General features: G+C 41.8%; 1 protein-coding gene and 1 long non-coding RNA gene across 3 annotated transcripts in view; both read right to left on the reverse strand.

Moving 5' to 3' along the window:
- The window catches only part of arhgap5 (Rho GTPase activating protein 5), a 42564-nt gene extending 38592 nt beyond the window's left edge, over nt 1–3972 (reverse strand). The window contains exon 1 of one of the 2 annotated variants that reach the window (XM_044047307.1): nt 3686–3972. The gene's annotated coding sequence lies outside the window, so the exon portion shown is untranslated. The remainder of the gene's footprint in view (nt 1–3685) is intronic. The other variant, XM_044047308.1, reaches the window with a different exon arrangement.
- Nucleotides 3973–4632: 660 nt separating this feature from the next.
- Nucleotides 4633–6043, reverse strand: LOC122783187. The gene is made up of 2 exons (XR_006362006.1): nt 5156–6043; nt 4633–5053 (listed from the first exon to the last, which is right to left on the reverse strand). It is a non-coding gene; the product is annotated as an uncharacterized LOC122783187 (long non-coding RNA).
- Nucleotides 6044–7535: the final 1492 nt, after the last annotated feature.

The raw sequence follows: 7535 nt of genomic DNA on the forward strand, positions 1-7535 counted from the left end.
TACATGACACAAGAGTTTAAGGGTTTTGAGTCGGACTCGTGTCGGGTTTGGTTGATGTTCACTTCAACTATATCAGGTTCGGACAGAAAAACAAACGCGACCAGAGTGACATAAATCGTAACTTAAAATTCGGGCTGAATCGTTAAGCATTTACAAGTCGCCATTATCAAACCACAAAGCCTGCAATTAAATTGTTCCGTTGACAATTCATCAATGTCCTGTGCCAGTTCCATTAAAATGCCATGTGACCATGTGTGAAACTCTTCATACCTGTAAGTTCACGTGCTTGTGTTCCAGTATTAGAGTTGTTGCTTTGTAACCTGCATCGGTAAATGGAGACCTAAAGACTCTTAAAGATTCTTAAAATCCCAAACTGTCTCCCAGAACAACAGCGAGAGGGTCAAGAGGGAAGCGGACTCGTCAAACATCTCTGCCGCTAAATAAATCATGACACACACACACAGGACACAGGACTCTTATTAATCTGCTAATATATGAAGTTTGCCTAACATAATCTCAAACGTGAGCAACCACCTCCTCAGGCAAACTAACAGTGAATAAACAAAGCAAAAGAAATATATTGAATACTTACATTACAACATGAATATTCATGGTACATAGAACCAGGAAGCAGGTGTGAAAGCGGAGGAAGGAGTATCTGTACATAGCTACTCATTTCAAAGTGATGGCTAAACAAATACAGTGTATAACTAAACTTAGTCAGTGTACATTATTATTTCATGAGTGTTTTTGGACATTTGAGTTCATTGAATGTTAATATTTTCTTTGCTCCACATAAAGAAATGATCAAAATTGAAGAATTTTTGGGTTTGTAGACAAAATAGGACATATGAGAACATTGTTCTCGTCATTTCAACGTCAAGATTGACATTGTATGTATGAAACATGTATGAAAATAACTGTTAGTTGCTGCTCCAATGAGTTACCACACAAACGTCCTGCAGCGTCTCTGGAGAACCAATAAACGGCAACAAAGTCTAACAGAGTGAGCGTCTGTCTTCTGTCTGCCTGTCCGTCTTTAGTTACACCTTTCTACTTCAAGTGAAAACTATGTGACAGACATGCACCGGCCTGGTGCTTCTTGGAAAATGGTTCCCTTTAAAGAAAAAAAATAAAAGGGGCCTCCATTTTCAAATTTGAAATAAATACACGACTGTCAGCCGCCTGCAGAGTCAGGTCCAGACCTGACACCCAACGTCAATCATCTCGCTTCCTTTTTCCTGAGGAGGCGATGATGTAAGAACAAGACAGCAGAGGGGCCGAGTGACAGGATCAACCCTGCCGTGCTGTGTGTGGTTTCTGGGAGGCTGATATTATGACTGAATATTTCCCACCATTTCTACATAATCATACACACAAAGCCAGAGTGCATGTCTGCTCTGACTTGGATGCAAATGCACACACAAAACTTGTCTGATTTCGCTATTATCACCTGCCACGATAAGAGCCCGGCGGCATAGAAATGAGGAAAATTAATGTTTAACAACATTTTGTCGGTTTCCTTCCAGTAAAAACCAGCCTGACTGTGTTAAACATTAAAATCACTAAAGTAAAAGCCATGAACAGACAGAACAGATAATATTGCTGCAAGTAATGACTTTGATAAGTTATTTCGTTCGCGAGATGTCAGAAAGTGACGACGCCTCAAACTGACAGCACTCTCAAAGGTCTTGTTTCATCCACTCACAGTTTTTTCTTGACTGGATCACTGAGGGAGCCGTTGTGGATTTATAGGCACTAAAACAAGATCATAGCAAACGTTAAGTGGAAACTACAAAGACACAGAGAGCTATTTTCCCAACGTGAACGTCGTCTCACTAATAATAACCACTGCTTTTAAAAAGGCACCATAACTCAACGTTGAAGTAAACTGTAAAAGGAGAAGTAGGGCTGAAACATCTGCATATGATTTGATTTGCAATCTATGTTCTTTAAGTCAAAGTTCAGGTGATGGAGCATCACCACCCAACACCATCAAAACACTAATTACTCCTTATTCAAATGCCTCTTCACTCTCCTCTTTTAAATGTGCTCAAAAAATTGCCACCTTTGCGATTTGTCGGAGGATTTTGATTTGAAAACGATTAATTATTCAGCCCCAGAGGTGCAGTGAAATGACTACAAAGAGCTGGAGCGGGGAAAAGAACATCAGGACGGTCCCTGTGGATAAAAGGCGGGCTATCCCTTTAAAGAGAGTTTGGGTAAAAGGGGGCACAATGATCTGCAGCAGCCTGAGTCCATGCAAATAGCATGCAGATCTGCAGCAGCATCATCAGCAGCAGCAGCATCAGCAGCAGCAGCAGCATCAGCAGCAGCATCATCAGCAGCATCACAAACCCAATGACCTGAAGCCTATCTGCTGCTGCTGCTGCTGCTCACATTAATATAGTTTTAATAAGGGCTGCAATAATTTATAAACTGATCAATTATTCATCATTTACCAAACTATTTTGTTCATCGATTGAATTATAAACAGGTCCTCAGCTTCTTGAATGTGAATATCTTCTGGTTTCTTTGCTCCATAAAATAAAGAAATCATTAAAACTGACTCATTCTGGTTTGTGGGCGAAAACAAGACATTTAAGAACATAATTGTTTGAGGTTTTGTGACATTTTATGGGCCAAACAACTAATCCATTAATCAAGAACATATTCGTTAGATGCACAATTAATTAAACCAAGTTATAACAGCAGTTTATGTGCACTCATAATCACACAAACAATGTGATATGTAGAAAAAGAAAGACACTGCAATTATTTTCTACGCAACAAAAACATTTAGCAGATTTAGTTTGTTCACAGAAAACTTTGAATTATCATGATTTTGCTCATTAATCCCATGACAATTACCAATTTTTAAATCGTATAAAAATCGCAATATTTCTACAAATACAGTAGCCGTATAATGCCGGTAAACCGTGATACTGTCAGTGCTCCTGTTCTCCTGGATCTGACCCCCCAATCCATATTCAAAACTGGCAACCCTGTAAATCGAGATTTTAATCTGAAAACATGGGGATTATCAAAGGTGGAGTGGGACATTTAAAGTTACGCTGATTTTAATGATGTTCAAAGTTCTTTTCTAGCAGATTTCATGTGACACAATCCAGTGAGAATGCAGCACACGGTGTAAAATGTCAAACTATGTTGTTGTAAAGGTCGAGCGGTGAGAGTTAATGAGTTTAAAAAAGACCGTTTTAAACACGAACACACGCGGATTTAATGCGTCAAAACACCGGAGCTAACAACCGCGACCACAGGGTTTGATACGGCGGGTTTAAATCTTTCCTCCGAGGGGAAAAGGAAATGAAACCCGGCTCGGTCTGGCTCTGGTTCGGCCCCGGGGAGAAAAAAAAGAACCTTTCCTATCCCGGTTAGCTCGGCATAGCCTAGCATGCCGAGAGGGTGAGGGAGAGTTCGTTAGCTGGCTAACTAGCGTTAGCACCAGCCAGCCCGGGCTAACGCTAGGAGAGAGAGGGAGTGCGGTTGGGAATCCTAACTCGAGTTATTTTACAGCCCGGGATCGGATCGCCACTTCGGCGTCCTTTAGCCCAGCACAGCGCGACCCCGCCACCGTGTTTTCCCCCACGGAACGGAACGAGAGCTAGCTATAAAGGGCGAATGAAGTCCCAAATCCCCATAGTAAGAAAATACATTCCCTTACCCAGCTGCTGCTAACATGGTCGCTCCCACATCCACATACCAGGGAGAGGAGGAGGAGGAGGAGGAGGAAGAACGAGAAGCATTTCCCACGTTAAAAGGCAAAAAAAAGTCTCTTTACACTCCACAGTCTGCGGCCATTAGAGTCCTTAAAGTCGGCTTTAGTTGAAGCGAGGCTCCGCTGGAGAAGCACGGGACACTGCGCGTGGATTTCTGTGTGTTTAGGAGGCGGTGGTGGTTAGTGTCAGTGTTAGTGTTACTGTGGAATGAGCTGTAAGCAGAAACCTGCCCCTCTCTCTCTGCTGTTCCCTCCCCTTCTCTCTCTCTCTCTCTCTCTCGCTCTCTCTCTCTCCCCTTCTCTCTCTCTCCCCTTCTCTCTCACTCCCTCGCTCTCTCTCCCTGTCAGTAATGGCGACTCCCTCTCTCTCCAGTCACTCTCTATCTCTCTCTCCATCCCCAACAGTGATATTTAAACTTTTAACTTTTAACATAGTCACATGGCCATAAAAATGTATTGTGGTAAAAAAAAGTCAACAAACAAACAATGAATCAAATAAATGTATCTTTGTAAATGTTATAAATGTATCAACTATTTATTTGATATACATATATATTTATATGTATATATAAAATCCCTCAGTGTTTACTGAGACTAAGACAATAATTCAGTTTTCTTAAACGTTAGTCCGGACTAATGTCCAACTGAATTATTGTCTTAGTCTCAGTAAACACACTGAGCTCCATTTTAGTCAGACTAACGTACCTTGTCGTCCTCCCTGAACTTTGACCCCCTGAAGTAGACGGAGACCACGTAAATACTGCAGGACTACATTTATAATTAATACTAATAATTGACTTGTCTTCCTGTATTTAGCTCTTTACTATCATGGCACTTTATTATCAGTTGTTTTTGGTTTTACATAAACATAACAATAAGAATAATAACTTATATAAATATAAATAACTTTATTGCACCAAGTTAAACAGCAGCTTATGTGCACTCACAGCTGTGACGAGTCATCACAAGTGTGGACACTTTTCTTACTTTTCAAACATAGAAAATAAACATTTCATCAGTCCATGAATTATTGAAGCAGCAGTGAATGTGTTTATCTTCCAGTTCCCTGCAGAGTTTCCTTAATAAGTCAGTCAATGCAACATTTTTTGCGACGCTGCAGCCACAGTCCTGACAGTAATGAAAAGAAAGAAAAGCGTGCAGACGCTGGGAGATAATGGCGGAGGGAAAGAAATCCTCTTCATTTATATTTCAGTTGTTGAACTGGGATCAATAAGGTGCTGCTGGTTCCAGTGGATTCCCTCGAGTGCAATGCTGCGTTAATGAGCCTCAGAGCTCAGACACACTCAGTGGAGGCTGGATTTAAAATGTAAAGATTTACCAAGTGGTAGAAAAGAAATGAAAGGACATATGTGGTCAAAACACGTGGAATTATGAAGAAAACATGTTAAAACTCACCTGTAGATGACACGCTGATCCTGTCTGACATCTAAACAGCTCATCATAGTGAGCTGTCTGTCTGACAGTGGGACACTGTCACACAGAAAAAGCTCACTGAATCACAAGTGAGTGAGTTGTCTTTCAACTGGAAGGTTGGGGGTTCAATTCCAGGCTCCTTGAGCAAAAACACTTCAGCCCACGTCCATTCTTCTTCTTCTGGTTTTATTTGGTATATAGAGTAAAAGTACAGAAATAACAAAGCACAGATACATGAATGTTGTACTTTGTTATGTTGAACCAGTGTTTGGGAACCCCTGGTAGATCTACATCCGTCTGTCTCCTCGTCCTCAGCGCCTCCTGCTTGGATTGAAAGATTTCTCCGCTGATTTCCTGTCTTCACTTCCTGACTGAAGCCTGCAGTGTTTGTGTTTGTCCACATGTCCACACGACCACACGTCTTTCACTGAAAGTTTGTCCCACTGTGAAAGTCCAGGCCTGGAGGGAGACGTGTCTGGGAGGACGTCACGTCCTCTGGTGTCTCATAAAGTGCAGCTGCTCCTTCACACACTCGCAATGTAACGTCCACAGATCAACATCTCGTTCTTTGAATTCTCTGTTTTGTCTGGTGATGAAAGCAATAAGCCACATGTCACATGACTCCGTTTGTTTACGCCGCCATGTTGGCAGGAAGAGCTTCTGAAAATGAAATCCACACGGATCAGAACCCGACAGACTGGCCATTATACTGCCCCCTCCTGTTAGCCTGCCCCCGACTGTTCCATCAGTCCGTCCAAGTGACACTAGTCGTAAAAATGCAGTAAATGTAATCCCAGAATACATGGGTAGATTAAAGACAAGCACAGAGAGAGAACAGGAAATGAGGACACAGGTGAAACTAATCAGGGCGGGGCAGGTCGAGAGGAAGTGTCAAAATAAAACCAAAGTCTACATAAATCACATCTCTGTCGTCGCTGCAGTTTTCACTTGTGGACGGGCTGTTATAATGTCTCTGTCCTCTGTTTGGACGCTGATTATATTCCCTCGTGTCTTTTTCCAACGTAAACCTTTGAGTCTCTTTTTCTTGTCTCTGTTCCCGTGCTGTCACGCTCTGAATGAAGCTGTGAGGGCGACGTGTGAGATAATCCTTTATGAAGGAGCCTTTTCTCAGTCTGCCGGGCCTGGTCCGGTCTATTGTGTCCCGGTGTGTGCGTGTGTGTGTGTGTGTGCTCAGCTGGGACGTCTGTAACACTGAACCCCAGCAGGGAGAAGCAGGAAGCTGTCTGAGTATTTATATCTGTGGCCTGTGCAGCCACACAGAGCCAAGTCCAGCAGGGTTTCACACAGTCCTCACAACACAACACAGGATTATTTATCATTTTATCCTCGCTTTAATATTTGGAAAATATTAAAAACACATCTTAGTGCTTTACCCAGAGCGGAAACAATCCTAAACACAGGAAAGCAACACCTCAGCGAGGCCACTGCCTTCACACGACATGACACACAAATGCATTATTTTGTATTTTGGTGGTGAATGAAAAGAGGAAGCATTAGAGGAAGTGAGACCAGCGGAAAGAAAAGAAACTAAAACTTGGCTTAAATTTCAAATGTATGTGAATTTTGAACAAACCGGTCTTCACATGTTTGACGTGTGGTAAACTGACACAAAGTCAGCGCTGTGTAAATAACATGTTTATCTCACTGTGAGACAGACTTTAACAACAGGAAACTGAAGTTTGTGAATCACTCACTCTCCCACACCAAAGCCCATAGAGAACATCAGTGATTTTAACATCACACACACACACACACACACTGCTGCCTCCATCACTCAGTTCAAATGTCTGATTTTTTAAAATACATTGCTCAGATTGACCTCAGTGACACAAAGTGACCACACGAGGCAGCAGTAGACCAGCAGCTCCTGTGTCCCTGCAGCTAAAATCACTGATGTTCTCTGTGGGCTTTGGTGTGTGAGAGTGAGTGATTCACAAACTTCAGTTTCCTGTTGTTAAAGTCTGTCTCTCAGTGAGATAAAGACTTGAAAAGTATCTAAAAGTTTCGATTTGATTAAATGCAAAACATCCTTTAACTTAACTTAAAGATTATATACAACCTTATAGAAGGATTTACTGCAGTGAAAAATAAAAAATTGGGATTATCCTTTAAAGAGCCCCGCCCATCACACTGCAGTGGGAAAAAAAGATGCAAGAAAGTCCTTTTTTTTTCTTTTAGCTCATGAAAAAGTGATTCATGATTTATTAAAAGCAGAGTTCCTGTTCATTTACTCATCTTTAAATGTGTGATAGTTTGTGATGTCACTGCTTTAAAGACTCAGGGTCACTAGTGAGCGCCAGCGTGAGTCCATCAGCAGGTGTTTGAGGGACATGGTGACCAC

The sequence above is a fragment of the Solea senegalensis genome, linkage group LG16, assembly GCF_019176455.1.
Source record: "Solea senegalensis isolate Sse05_10M linkage group LG16, IFAPA_SoseM_1, whole genome shotgun sequence".
Taxonomy (NCBI): domain Eukaryota; kingdom Metazoa; phylum Chordata; class Actinopteri; order Pleuronectiformes; family Soleidae; genus Solea; species Solea senegalensis.